Source organism: Rhipicephalus sanguineus, chromosome 7 (assembly GCF_013339695.2).
Source record: "Rhipicephalus sanguineus isolate Rsan-2018 chromosome 7, BIME_Rsan_1.4, whole genome shotgun sequence".
In the NCBI taxonomy this organism is placed as follows: domain Eukaryota; kingdom Metazoa; phylum Arthropoda; class Arachnida; order Ixodida; family Ixodidae; genus Rhipicephalus; species Rhipicephalus sanguineus.
In genome coordinates, this window is record NC_051182.1 from 158,181,258 (window position 1) to 158,197,375 (window position 16,118).

Sequence of the window (16,118 nt, forward strand, 5' to 3'; positions counted from 1 at the left end):
ACTGAAATAAATCGTTGTGAAGGGATGGATGGTGATAAACCTGATGGAAAAGTGTTAAACGAGCAAGTAAGTGTACGGCGATATGACAACGGTTTCAGTTCGGCACCTCTCTTATTTTTGTTCAGTTCTGAGACGCGTGCATAGGTTATGTAGCGTGAAAAAAATTTAAGGAAGCTTCGCACTCGTGATGCCAAGCCTGAAGGAAGTGCGGAGCTGGGCAACCTTCTTAGTTTCTCTTCGGTTTTCTCTTTCTTTCCTCCTCCGTTTCTTTTTATTTTTCCAGTTTTTTCTGTCATTTTTTCTCTCTTTATTTCTATTTGTTTCTATTTTTCTTCCTATTTTATCGCTCTCTTTCTCTCTATCAATTTCTCGCTTGCTCCCTCTTCCTTTCAATTTTTTACGTGGTTTTGCATGCGTTACGTCAAGCGACTACAGCATACCGTAGCATACGATAGCCCGGGCCCCTAAAGTGTTCCGCAGTTAATTTAAAGTGAGCAACGCGGCTCCGCAAGGATTCGATGTTAGTGATAACGTGGGCTTGATCTGGGTCACAAATCGCCACAGCCGATTGAACTTTAGCATAAGCAATTTATATGAACGCTTTAGTAATTTCCAGGAGCTATTTATGTCTTAACCGTAATTTTCTTACTTCGTTCTTTCTTTGGTTGCATACTCCAATAGAAAAAAAATGTTGAGCTAGCGAGCGAAATTTGCCATTTATGCATCCTTCTGAGAACTAGGGTTTATTCTGCGTTGCTCTGCCTCACTGTAATTGTTGTACCATTCGCGTTTCGTCTAGGCGTCATGACAATCCCCCCGCGGTGACGTCATCCACTGCCGCGGTAGCGGCAATCAATGACATCACGTGACATACCCGCCCACAACTACCCTTTTCACCCGTTGCTTAAACGCGTCACACGAGCGTTTCTCCTGGCAACTTACCGCTCACAGGCACGGCGCAGCAAGCGCTTCCGTGCTGTCATTCAATATCAACTTTTCGAAGGCAATATGCCGCACATGTCGCAACGGCCTCTCAAGTGCTCTGACGTCGTAGCGTAAGGAAATATGGCGTCGAGCGTCTCAGCCTTATAAATGCCTCCTTGTATAGGAATACGTATGTAAGCCTTTATGTGCTACATTAAAAACGCTGACTGTAAGAAGCGGTGTCTTTATCGTGTTTAATCTACGGAAAGTGTGTTACAAAGTTTTTGTTGTATATTTTCGCACCCGCCAAGGTGGTCTAGTGGTTATGGTGCTCGACTGCTGACCCGAAGGTCACGGGATCGAATCGCGGCCGCGGCGGCCGCATTTTCGATGGAGACGAAAATGCTTGAGGCCCGTGTACATGTTTCAGTTGCACGTTAAAGAGCCCCAGGTGGTCGAAATTCCCGGAGCCCTCCACTACGGCGTCTCTCATAACCATATTGAGGCTTTGGTACGTTAAACCTCAACAATTATTATTCTGTACACTTTCGCTGCCCTGGGTCGATAAAGATTCGATGTCACATGTGGCGCCTACCCACGTGTCGTTGGTGTTCGCATGCTGGTATGCTCGCAATGTGACTGTGGGAAAGGGTTTCATTGTTTCATTCATAATTTCTCCACGTTTTCTTTGCGGTCACGTCAATTTTAGCTTCCTCCACTCAACTTAAATGTGCAGAGACGATCACTCGCAATGGCTCTCGCTCGCCTTGACATGTCGCTAACAACTATCCTCCATTGTCATCCCGAAAAGTCATCGAGTATTCAAGCAACCAAGGCATTGTTAAAATTTCTAAGGACAACAAGCTTGCACAAGACTGCCGCTCTGCTCTGTGACGTCATGTGTGCGCTCCCCCTCTCTTCCTTTTAGCAGAGCGATGACTTGGGTGGTGGTTCATGACTTCTTGGTGCGCTTCGGATTGCGATACGGGGACAAGACAGGGACTACAGGATAGGTGGTGCGCAACTCTTTCTCTACTTAATCAGTCGGTCAAATCAATCAAAACATTATTTCCAACATTTCGTTTCAATCTGTTGGGGGTCCTTCAATCTTCTTTCAGTCCTCGCTATCCATTTCCCCTGTGCCTGTGCCGGATGGCACAGGGCGCCTTGCTATTTTACTCGATCACTTTTAATTGCGTCCCCTTCACCTTCATTTCTGGTTTTGTTTTTCATTGTGCCATATATTTAGTTTTCATGTGTTTTTATGACATATTCATCATTTCATTTGTGTATTGGTCAATCTTTCATGTTTCATTCAAGCGATATCACTCCCTCACCTTTTCAGCTTTACTCAGGTTGTTTGTGAAGTGACATCTGGCTTTTTTTCGGTTCCTTCACATGCGCGAAGCTCAGTGAAATTGGCCCCACGATTTGCGGTGTTCGTTTCGCCGCTATCATGGCACTGCACCCTTATTCAGTAACGTTATGTATGTCGGCACATGCGAGATTTACAGGTTGGTCCCGTGTCCAGTCTTCTGATTGAAATATCTGTTCCGTGCTTACCAGAAATAAAAAGTTGGCAGTCTGCGCTCGTGGTGTTCTGTATGTTCCTTACTCGTGTCCTCGTCTTTTCGCGCAGTTTAATAATCTATGAACCAACTATCCCGCCAGAACCTCGTACTGTAGCATACCGGTTAGGCGAAACTGGTCATCATCTCTGCCTCTCCTCTCTCCCCTGTCTTCCTTCCTTTTCATGTCCTCCTTGTGGGAGTTTTCATGTCCCCACTACAAGATACTCACTTGTTGACTCCACATACCAACTGGCAATCGTTGAAGCCAAAGCAGTGCGCTTCCGGTGAGTTGTGAAAAGAATGCCTCAGCGGATGCTACGAGCCGACTTGTCCGCCGAAAGTCTCCGAGCCAGGTGTGTCAGAGTGCGAGCACGGCTGTTACTGCGATGATGGCTTCTTCAGGAATCCTGAAGGGAGCTGCATCGGCGAATGTAACAGCACGTCCATACCCGAGCACCCCGAACTTGTGCCTCTGACTGCGACCTGGCTCATTCCTACATTGCGACCGATACCTGATGCACATGCTCTGGGAGTGTAGAAACGCTTATCCCGGCTCTACCTCAGACAAGTGGGAGACGTCCCTCAGAAGCCCGCTCCTCGCCGACCAGTAATGGGCTGTCCAGCAGGCCCATGAAGCGGCCGCCAAGTATTCTCTGTCGGTCCCTACGCGGGAGACGCCCGCTACGCACTAAGCGCATCCTGCTGGACATAAAGTGTTTCCAATCCAAAATCCTTTCCCCGAGACTAACCCAAACACCGAAGAGAACCCCAAACCGGGGCCTATAGCTGTGGATTGAGGTTCTTGGCCTGCTGGAATCATGATCTAAGTACGCGTGAGAAATGAAATTGTAAAATATGCCAGTTTCAGGTTATCAAGGCAATTAAAAATTTTCATGAATAAGCTGCAAACTCTGTCATCACTTTTGTTACGTAATCGTCAAAAAAGTTTCATGGTCTTACGTGAGAAATAAATTCTGGACGCAATCTGATCCTTGACTCTGGTGTCTGTTAATGGCACTTGCAGGTGGCCGTTCGTGTGCCCGTTGTATTTCTTGGGTTAACTTTGTGCTTCGCGCGATGCCGAAGCGGATCTCGAAGGCCACGTGGACAAGAAACGCGTGGACGAGATCTGCTCCACCAGATGCCGCAACAATCTTAGTTGCTCACAGTCTTCCAGTGAACCCAGTAAAACAATTTTAATTATTTATCCTGACAGCGAATTGACGCTTATCTTAAACTTGTGCTATGATGTCATATATATCCAGTATAGCTATTCACTTGAACTAGAACCAGCTATTGCTATTCTTTAGAAGAGATTTTATGAATATTCGCAAAACCGGGAGTAAATACTTGACCAAATATTCCTCTAAGAGAAACAGGAGTGCTACATAGTGCTCGTGCCACTAATTGTGCTTAAGTGGTTATATCATTATAAAATTTATTCAAAAATAAATTCAACTTTACCATAAGTGTGCTTGAGTTGTTGACAACCTTCTCTGTCCACTGCATAGACTATAAACCACTTCAAAGACACTCGCCTACTTTAAATATTTTTAGTTTCCATTTGTTAATAAAGTACAACTTGACTTCTCAACAGGCTTGAGATTCACATTCCTGTTCAGTGGCTGCTAATATTAAAAGACAACTTCAGTACTTTTGCAATTTTGAAATTTTTGAACTAATTACTCATCACATGAAACACACGATCGCAGCATTGTACAATTCTGAACATATAGCAAGAATAATGTTGCGCATTTGCTTTAAATAGAAAGTACAGTATCCTTGGTCACACCTTCGTTGCTATTACTTAAAACCTTCGCGTCCCTTAGAGCAAGATGCCGAGGAAATCACGCACGTGTTTAAGTGACGACTGCATTTCCAATAATTTCTCAGAGACGAAGATGCCGACCAAAACACTGGCGAGACATCGTTCGAGATGCCACGTGTTTCGTGTTTATAGCCAGAACTGCTATTTTTATGCGGTCGTGCCCCGACTAATCGTTTTTTTTTTTCTTTTGCTGCTTGAGACACGCGACACAGTCGATTGCGGGATCGGTACGAAAGCCTGGCCTCTGGGAAGGCCGTGCACGTGGCAATGCGAGCGGCCGGTTGATATGAAAACAAAAAGGACTGACGCCTTTCGATTGAGGTTGCACACTTGAGACCAATGCATTGACGTCGCGTTTCAAGGTAAACCATGCAGCTACCACCAGAAAAGAAGTGATCTTGCGGCCCCACTTAAAAAAAGTAAGTAATGATAATTTCTCAGCCCCATTGAAAGAAAAATATGGTCGGGTGCCGACTAAAAGAAAGAAAGAAAGAAAGAAAGAAAGAAAGAAGAAAGAAAGAAAGAAAGAAAGAAAGAAAGAAAGAAAGAAAGAAAGAAAGAAAGAAAGAAAGAAAGAAGGCAGGGAAGGGGGGAGGCACGTGGAAACCCTGGAGAGTCGACAGGTCTGGCACGTGACCTTCCAGTGGCCACTGTCCTCCTCACTTCGGGCATTCGGTAACGCGGCCGGCGAGAGGTCTTCATATAAAACGACTGCCACTTCGACTTCTCCGAGAACAGTGTTCTGAGATCGCAGCTGAGAAGGTAAAGCCAGGCATCATGAAGACCGTAGCTTTGATCGCCTTTGCTCTCTTCATAGCCGTTGTCACAGCTCAGAGGAAACGGCCACCGCATGGTGAGAAAACGCTTTAACGCAGATAGGATGTGTTCCTTATGCTTCTTGCTAAGGTTGAAGAGTGGATGTGTTGCTATAGCATCACTGTAGATTGTACAGTGCTACGAATAGATGGGACTCCAGAGAGAAACACCTATACTTTCCATATACCATATATCACATCTTTCTTGTGACCCATCGATTCGCTTCGCTATACAATCTGCAGTGATTCTTATGCTTCTTTGCCTTCGACATTTCTATCGTATCATATTTCCGTCATATTTCCTTCCGGGCTCATCCCGCACTTCAGAGTGGCTAACCGGTTAACCTCATTGTGACTCTCCTCTTCTTTTCTTCTTCCTGTTTTCTCTCGTACACTCTTACCCAATCCTGGATAAAGTGCCACATGTAGTCAGGAACCTAAACGAAAATACCTGATTTCGTGGATATAGGTGACACTATAACCCGGACTTGGTTACGAGTTTACAGTAGCTTTTTGTGGTCAGAGCATCATCATATTTCGTGTCAAGATTTGCCAGGAAGAGAAAAAAAACCAGGACTTTAAGTGCTGTGTAAACATCACCCTATTTCGTAGTACTTAACTTAAAAACTTCTGCATAGGAAGGCAATGGACGATTTGACTGACTTGTCACTAAAACTTACACCAAAAAGTAGCTTCAAAATCCTGACAATGGTAGTGCACAACGACTCCTGCTTACCAGGTGTTTAGTGGTACTTACTTGATGACGTCACTTAAGCCTCGCGAAAATGCCCTCTCGGTAGCGACCGGGAACTTGCGCTTAATCTATAGGCATGGTCGAGTGCACCGAACTATTGCGTTCATATTCCAGTACGAATCCCTTTGCCCTGAAAATCATATTCGCTCTATTTATACCACGTGGTAGCTGCCCAAAGCTCGGAGCAATTACTGCCCCCATGTATTGATCTTAGCATGTCATCTGCTATCAAGAACGGAACTTTTATGAATAGCTTGTTCAAATGAAGTCTTGTGAGTGGTCATTGATTACCGTTACTTTCAGTGTAATTTCAGCCCTAAGTGTGCCAGGAGGTCAATCAAGTTTTATCAAGAAAAGCCCACTTCTCAGTAGGGCCGCTTCACCATTCCCTTTCCAGCCAATGTGATTACATTCCAATAGTGTCGAGCTCTCGATAATCACAGTAAATAAATATCGTTCGAAAATGAACAAAATTGCGAATTTTTATGTATTGTCACAAAGTTCGATCGCTTTATCACACCCAATTGAAGAAATATTGGAGATAAACCTATTTTACTTTGCTGCAGAGCACTAACAAAAAAAAACGCGAAAATCGCGCTTTTGTGCAGATCGAATTCATCGGCATGGCGCAGGGGAGCAAATTTCATGCGCCCAAATATGTCTCCGTCTTTCCTTCTACTTCGCATTACATTGCTCAAGAAAGTTCGCCGCAACGTGAAGTGACCTTTGGACTTTATGAACGCGATAGCGTTAAAGAACTCCTTTCGCAGAAATTCCGGTGTCGGCATCGTTTGTTGTGAGCGAAAGCTCGAAATAGATGCAAATAAATAATTAATAAAAAAATATTCCGTCCGAGTGAGAATCAAACCTACGCCTTCTGCCTGGAAAGCAGACGTTCCACCACGGAGCTATGCCAGTGCTTGAAGCTGCTGCTTAAAAAAGACGCCATCAGAATGTCATGTAGTGGTAGGAGTCTCCTTAACGCATGTAATATTGAGTGGGAGAATTGCAGAATCGCAACAGGAGCCAATACATGTGAATTGTGCAACGAGTAGGTGGTTAAAAGCTGCCCACAGATTACAAAGTGTGCAGGTGCGCGTGGAACCTTACGGGCGCGTAGCGGGTAGTTGGCCAATTTGCAAAAGGTTGAATTATGGCGTAGTGGGCACTTCGAAACTGTACTTGCAGTAGGAATTCTAGGATAGTTTGAAACGGCTAATGTTAAGCTCGGAAGCGTTCCGAAAGGCGATGCGCACGGGGCCTGATTACGCTATTGCGTTCTACCCTTGAAGACGAAGCTCAAGTGTCCTCCAAGTTTTTTTTACAACAGTCATTCTTCTTGTCACATCATTCGAAAGCATATCAAGTTGGCAGTATTTCAACGCACTTTGCATACTCAGCCTGGTGTGCTGCATCAGCATACACGTGTCGCAAGCTTTATCTGCAGCCGAGAGAGTGTTTATATTACACCCAAGCGCTGAAAGGTCACCGTTATCTGGAAGCTGCTAGCCCTTTGTTCAGCCCTGAGAAACTGGGAGTATAAAAAAGGGAGTGATTAGCAATTAATTAGGTCTGTTTCACTCTTTCCAAATTGCTTCAAACAGGAAACGTGGTGCGCAACTACAAGCGGCCTTCAAGTGTCTTAAGCCAAATGAGAGCGCCGTTATCCGAACACTTCAAACGAGACATCCTGGCAACGAACCCAAAAGTTTGAAAAAGCGCGATATTTGGCAGTAACTTTCCCTTACAGGACCACATTACATATCCTTGCATCGGTCCAACCAAATTATAAAATATATAGCTCCACAGTTGTTCTCAGCGTTTGTTCACAATATGACTGGAGCTGTAACTTCTCGTAAGTTAAATCTTGTTTACTATTTACAATAGCGACGTTCGAAAGCAGATAAGGCACCACGCACTTGCTTGTTTAAACACAGTCGGCAAGCCACTGCTCTTTTGAAGGCCAGTGGTAGGCGAATGAACAGCGCGTTGCCAGAAGCCGCGGTTCCGCGGCGGGTTGCCGCATTATTCTAGAGATGGAGCCACGCTGCGTGAATCACGCCAGCCTGTTGTTGCGTTGTTGCCGAATCGGCCGCAGACGCTAGGCAAAGCCCAATATTTATCTCGCACGGTGACAGCAACCAATGGACGAATGTACAGTGTAGTTTGGTGTAGTTTGACGGGGTGTGCCATTGCGAATATGCGCGAGATTGTGGCAAGTATCAGCTCCAATCAATCTGCTTTGCCGGTACATATTTCATGCTTACACATACTCTCCGTTACGGGAGAGCCAGCCAACTTTTTTTTTGTTATGGTGCATGAGATATCGGTACTCGAGTCAATATTTTGCATTCTTGTGCTCGATCTGCTCTAGGCGCTGTCCCTTGCGGCCCAAACGAAGTGTACAGCGAGTGCAAGAGCAGTTCCTGCAAGGAAGCGACCTGCGCCAGACCAGTGGTGGGACCCATCTGCACGGCTGACTGCATCAAGGGTTGCTTTTGCCGCAAGGGATTCTTTAGGAGCGTGCGCAGAATTTGCGTGCCGAAGCACCAGTGCCCATAGGAGGAAAATTAACTGTCATTTTCACGTTCACTGCTCACCAAGAACGAGGCCTGAGCACCACGTACTGTACATACATGTGCCATCGCTGATACACTGGAAGAAAACCACCCGAAAGGCATGTACACCGGAAATGACCACTGAGCTTGTGTGGCCAAGAAATCAAGGATTACAGAAAATGCGTTTTTAACAGCGGCCGGTCCGGTGTCACACCAGTCACGTGACCCGGGGGGTGGGGGCGGTAATAAATAAATAAAACAAAAGGATTATGATGCTCAAATTTATGACGATGATAGTGCTAAATCATTATCATGATCATGATGATCATGATGACGATGCTCGAAATGAGACTAAGCTCTCGTTACCCTCACATACATTCACGCGTTTACAGCATCGCTGTCCTGCAATTTTCACGTGGCATGGAACTGGCCGAGTTTGTTTCATCTTATTTTTATTTTTTGTTGTGTTTAGTTCTCACCGAAACTTTGTCGGTCAGCACAATCTGCTGCTGCTTTTGCAACTGCCCGACACACTGGTGAACATCAACGTCGCGAAGTTCTGGTGAGGGAAAAAACGCCTCCTAACTAATGCAGCAGAAACGATATTAAACTTCAGTTGCATTTCCTCGCACAGCAATTCTTTCTTTTCTTCGTCTTTCTTTAAGGTTAAGATAACATGACAGGGAGCTTCTGTACTACTGATGAGAACCATCGTGAATGATTTTCAACCAATGACGGCACTGTGCCATACAGGAAAAAGCTCTCAAGGCCCCGCCCACATCTTTCAGCAACTATTGAATATTTTGGCATCGAGACAATACAGGACTACGAAGTGAGGAGCACGAGCAGCAGCCATCGTTCCTTCAGGAAGGCGAGGCTGCAGCGTCTGCTCTTGTGATCTCTTGATGCTACTATAGAGCAAACTTCAGAGAAGAGGGATGAAAGATCGCAACGCACACGAGAGCTGACTTCCAGATGAAATTTTATTGCTTGAGAGGCATATTCGTAATGATAACCACCGCGCGCCTGCGCCACTTGACCTCCACAACCTACCACACCCTAAAGTGTCGTGGGTTGTGGAGTTGAAGTGGCGCAAGACCATTATTTATATGTCTCAACTGTAGTATAGTAATCATGACATAAATTACAGAAAAATAAAGTTGACGCAAAATCAACTTGCCGCAAGTAGGGACGGAACCCACAACCTTAGGATAACGCGTCCGATGCTCTACCAATTCAATCAATTTGATAATTGATCTGCTGATAGTCTACTGCTTCCTCTGGAGCTCAAGAAGATTGAATGATGAGCGGATGTACTGACTTCCATATCTGAAGTTTTAACGAACGCTGGTATATCTTGCATCAGCACAATAAAAGTGGTCTATAACTAACGAGAAACGCAACCTTTTGGAGACGTCGGGGCTTGCAGACAATCGGTGCGCACTTTTACAGAGTAACCACATTACCGCAATCATTGTCACACTTAGCGCCTATTGCTCACAGAATCACGTGTATTCTTACCTGCTTCCCTTTACAAGCATGTGGTCTGACAGCGTGATTTGCATTATTTACTCCTAGACTCAGTTTGTTGCGGACAATAAAAGATGCGACGGGCTTATCTACTCAGTTTCTCTCTGCGTTATCGCATCTTTTTAACCCCTGTAAAGGGGCATTTATAGCAGAACCAATCTTCATAAGTTGCTCCCACAAATAGCGATGCAAATATTGACGTTGTGAGACAAGACACAAGTGTTAAGATAAGATGTTAGGCTTCGCCATGTTATTACAGCCTCTTGCCCAGGAAAGGAAGGTAGATAATATTACAGGTCCATTAGATTATTACAAGTCCGCGCAAAATGTCAGTGACCGTCCTCTACAGCCCAACTTCACTACCTTGTTAGAAGACACCGTCCAAACTGGAAATGCATCTGCATAATCTGGAACCGTCTAAAGCTGAGACGGTTATCTGAATGGCCAGTGCTGTTGACTGTCTGTAGCATTTTACGAGGAGGTTACAAGGACCGACACCTGGCCAGAAGGTGTGAATAGATCCTGGTTGAAATGAAAAGATCGTGCAATATAGTGATAGATTCGAGCATCCATTTCGCGTTGTGAGTTGGATTTATATTTTTAAATCATGTTTAAGTGCAACAAAAAACCGGTATGTCGTGCAGCCTAGTGGAAGATCCTTGAAGCTGGATTATGGAGTAAATCACTTTGCTGTACGTAGTCACGTAGTCTGATGCTGTCATGTGTGCCATAATTAGTCCTCAAAATTAGAGTTTGTATATTATTATCCATCTCTGTTCTATTCTGTGCTGCTTACAAGGTGAAAGAAGTTTCACGGTGAGAAGCGGCGCTGCCTTCGCGGCAGCCAGCGGCGCGGCAGCCACGCCACGAGCCGCGGCGCATGCGCGTGGAGTGCACGCACGCGCAGTAAACCACTGCGCTCGAACCGCTCTCGCGCTCATTGTTTGCAGCATGTGTTGCCACGTGTATATACGACTTCATATTAACCGCGAATATAAAAATTCTGATTACAAATGTTTCACGGCGTTTTCCACGTTACCATTCCGTGATTAGGCAATCTGACCGGTAAGGTTTCCGCTTCGCAAAAGGAAATAGGTACCACACGGTACCTATCTGTCATATAACAATTAGTTGTCGGCCCTTTTAATGTGCGCCTGGGCAGAAGAAGCTACGGCAATGTTAGAACATTAGCTATAGCGGTTGACTGAAACGTGGTCGCTTTCCTCGGATTGCCAGTGCAGCCAGTGCAGCCACGCATTGAAGCATACCTGCGCTGTCGCCTGAAATCAATGCCTGGTAATCATCGTGGTATCATCATCATCATCATCATCATCATCATCATCATCATCATCAGCCTGTCTATGCCCACTGCAGGGCAAAGGCCTCTGCCATGTTCCTCTAGTCAACCCTGTCCTGTGTTTTCAGCTGCCACGTTATACCTACAAGCTTCTTAATCTCATCTACCCACCTAATTTTCTGTCTCCCCCTCCCGCGTTTGCCATCTCTTGGAATCCAGTCAGTTACCCTTAATGGCCACCGGTTATCCTGCCGACGTGCTACGTGCCCGGCCCATATCCATTTCTTCTTCTTGATTTCAACTATGATATCCTTAACCCCCGTTTGTTCCCTGACCCACTCTGCTCTCTTCCTGTATCTTAAGGTTACACCTATCATTTTCCTTTCCATCGCTCGCTGCGTCGTCCTCAATTTAAGTTGAACCCTCTTTGTAAGTCTCAAGGTTTCTGCTCCGTAGGTAAGTACCGGTAAGATGCAGCTGTTATGCACCTTCCTCTAACTAAACTCAAACTCAAACTAATGTGGAACAATCTTGGCAGAGAACAGCGCTTTGCGATAGGTAGCGAGACACTGGAAGTTGTGAAGGAGTACGTCTACTTAGGACAGGTAGTAACCGCGGATCCGAACCATGAGACTGAAATAACAAGAAGAATAAGGATGGGATGGGGCTCATTCGGCAAGCATTATCAAATCATGAATGGTAGTCTACCACTATTCCTCAAGAGGAAGGTATATAACATCGTGGTATGCTCCCCTATTAAGGCGCAAAGGCAAAAACCAGTCAAAAAGACGCGGGACAAGGGGAAGAAGAGACACACACAAGGACTGGATGTGTCCTTGTGTGTGTCCAGTCCCTGTGTGTGTCTCTTCTTCCCCTTGTCCGGCGTCTTTTTGACTGGTTTTTGCCTCAGCGTCATGTACCAACTGACCCAGACTTCGACCTTAAGGCGCAAGCCTTAAAGGTTTGTTTCAAGGTCGTGTATGCTACGGAAAATTTTTTTGTTTCACGTGGTGCTGTTGTTTCACGAGATGGTTGACTCACTCGCGAGTGTATCGCTTGAAGGTCTAGTTTTGTCAGCTACGCCTCTTACAGCTTACGTTACAGCGGCGAGGTTCCGAAAATTTTCTCTTTTTGAAGATTCAGAAAAGGTTAAAATACCGAATTCAGAATATTCGCACTTGCATTTCGCATGAGATAATTAATGGTGTACCACACGTAAATTGGAAGTATCCATCACTAACTTAAGGTGCCTTATTCCACCGCTTAATTTTTACTTAAACAGGTCTGGTCTGGTGCGATCCCCTTTGTGCCCTAGCTCTAACGAACCTGAATATATTGACTATTATCTATTAAGCTGTCGCCGTTTAAAAAATCAAAGGAAAAATGATTTGAAATTTTATTTAAAAATTTCAGAATACCACTAAGTTCTCTAAATATTCTGTCCTTTGGGGCTGCTTCATTGGAATATAACAGCAGGAACGTCTGTGGGGCCCTCTGCAAATTTCTGGGTGACACAAGGAGATTTCCTTGCTAATTCATTCATCAGCATCATTATTCCCAAACCATAATTCGCACCATTATTTTCATCATTAATTAGCATGAGCTTTTCCAAGCCAGAAAATTAATAATGTATTAGAAATATGGTTTTTATTCTTAAAAACATCTTATTTATTTATTTATTTATTTATTTATTTATTTATTTATTTATTTATTTCATTTTTCCGTATCACAAAAATCACCTTATTCTATTTTTAAAAAAAGTCACTTTTTCCTTTCCCTGACTTTTACCTAATGATCGCATTTACAATAGCCGCCGGCTTCTTGGCCAATCCGTGGTTGTGGGTACGAGCCAAATAAAAGGAACCAGCAAGCAAGCAAGCACCCCGGCTCCCATTCCCTGCTGACGTCGATTCTGGTTCAGCCGTCGCTTTCCTTCGCTACTGTGGCATAAGCCTACAAGTGGAGACCTAGGGCGAACACAATGACTGATTCGAACGCACCCTCCACTGAACAAGCCTCACGTCTGCAGGACGTCTCGACGGGGCAACTACACCTTGTGCCCCATCTATTATCATGTGAGCCCCTGTGGTGTGATGTCTCGGCTGACCTTCCGCGCTCTTTGGCCGCGTGACAGCGCATATGCCCAATACGTTTTCACGTAATGGTGAAATAGTAAGACAATAAAATAAACGAACCGTAAAAGAACGACGCAACGCAGTACGGGCAAGGTTCCCGAGAACTAGTGATAAGAAGCGGCCACAAAACTGCCGCGTTTACAGACAAGGTGATAGCGATGACAAAGCACACACCGCTGAAGCAGACCACACCATATTCTCATAAACACGAGGACTTGGATAGGTTGCCACATGACGCATCGACAGACGTCCCTGACCTACGAACACAGTTACAACTTTCTGGCTGAAATATCACGTCGTACATATCCCGCACTCCCATTAAAAAAAACACGAGGGAAACGATTTTTGTCGTATCAGTACATTACCATTTCTCAATGCCGAAAACATCACGCTTACTGCGAGCAGACGCGCAGTAAGCGTGTTCGTACGCGTTCCGCATAGGAATGGCCCAAACGGGAGCCTGTGCAATGAAGAAACGATTACATATATTCGCTGGGACTTTACCCACAGCACTGTTCACAAAGACAGTTGCTTTGCAATGCTCTCCATAAGTTGGACGAGCGCACACTTTCAGAAGAAAGAATCCTGCGCCATCGATAGGACCTTACGTCAAAGAACAAGGCTGTGCAAGCGCTGCTGGCTCTACTGTGCTTTCTGTGTTCGACCTGTCTATCAGAACGGCTCTGATTGGAATGCCCTGCCTGCGTGTGCATGTTTGTATTTTTTTTCACCTTTTATCTCTCTCTCTGTCCTCTTTGCGACCTATATTTCCCCATTCTTTGCAGGGTAGAAAACCGGTTACTACTACCACGTTGATCTATCTGCCTCTCCTTTCCAGCTATTTCTCTCTCTCTCTCTTTGGCAAGCGCGAAAACGCGCAGCAAGAAAATACAGGCAGCGACACCGCCTCAGAGTTCGCGCACCAGCTCGCCTTGACGTCACACATTTTGATATTGTCTGCTTAGACCGAACTAATCGTTTGTCGCTAAACATCATCTACTTTATGTTCTAAAAGACACAAAGTCTCAACATAGCAAGTTTCGAAAAATTTCATTGAACCAATAAGGCCGAAATACGTAAAAATACGTTGATCTTCGTGACGTCACACTGACGTTCACGTGCTGAGGTTTCGGCGAGAAATTCAAACATAAAACTTTGACCTTCATTTCTTCTTCTAGTAATATAACCTATCATGATGAAACTACTGACAATGGAGTTCTGAAAGAATAATTTATTTTTCGGGACTGGTTCAACGTTTCCCTTCAGTGTCTCTTCAAATGCAAGCTCCGTAATAATATCTACGGTTTTTCGTCCCAAAACCACGATATGATTATGAGGCACGCCATAGTTGAGAGCTCTGGAAATTTCGGCCATCTGGTATTCTTTAACATGCACTGGCATCGCACAGTACACGGGCCCCTACCATTTAGAATCAATCCAAATGCAAGCTCATGCTGATATGTACTTCTAGAGTCCTCAAAAAGTCTTAACATAAAAGCAAGTATTGTGTTTAATGTGCCAAAAGCATAATATTATATAGCGCGTCGTACGAAACGGACTACCAAATAAGTTTGGCCAGCCGGAGTTCAGAGGCATGCTTCCAAGTCTAATTAGACAAAAATGAATGACATGATGCATTAGTCAGTGACAATATTTCATGGTTAACCTAAATTTCACGGTTAACGCAAGATACTGACTTATTCATCAATGTATACAACTGTGCAATACTCAAGCACTCAAGTGTGATAGCGCCAATTAGATTTTTTTAGAAGCGGGGGGTATATTTTTTCTTAAAGAAAATGTTATTCGAGGCCCCACGCTATTCTAGTGCACCAGATAACGAATCAAAAGCACAGAATATTTGCTCTAAATATTAGGAGATGATTTTTGTTTTGGGAAAGTCAAAATAGTCGATCAGTGGCATATTGAACGTTGCTTCAACTTTGTGTACTCATCATGCTCATCGTCAGTGCACGTACAGTAAAACATAAGTAAATATATGGTGTCCACTTCTCCTCCTCCTGAAACTGAATCGAATCTACATTACACCTAAGCCTACTATTGTTGTGTTACAGTCTTTATTCTCATGACAACCATACTATGATAAACCTCCCGTAATCTCCGCAGTGCATGACCAAATTTTTTTTTATTCTTTCCGTGATTCTCAATACAACTCTCAACAGAGTCCTTTAACTCCGGCATACGGCCGCGATAACGCTGAAATGTCGACGTCCTCGTATTACGTTTTGTCTTTGAATTGTGTAGGGTGGTAGATCAGAGGGTATTGCTGGTGGTGCAATATTTTTATCACTTTTTCCCGCAATATGAATATGATAATATTAAAGAAAGCTAATATGGTTGCCTCTCTGTATGTTTAGCAATTAGGCCTTCTTAGGTCGTTGTTGGAAAGTTTTTCCACTGTCTCTTCTTAACATTACGTTGGATGAACTGGTCAGCGTGCCGCGACTACCGCACCGTGTCCGCACATATCAGAACGGACGTAATATGCTTTTCCTACGCTCTTCGTTGACTCACGCAACAATGAATACAATATCTCAGTCTCAGAAAAGAGCTCCTGCAGGTCCGGGTGACAAACTGTGACACCACCGGGATGCCAGGATGATCGCTTGACTGAAACGGCACTCTTCATGTTCTCTCTGTCTTTCCGTATTTTATTCCCTTATTCTTTTTTTTTACCTGAACAGG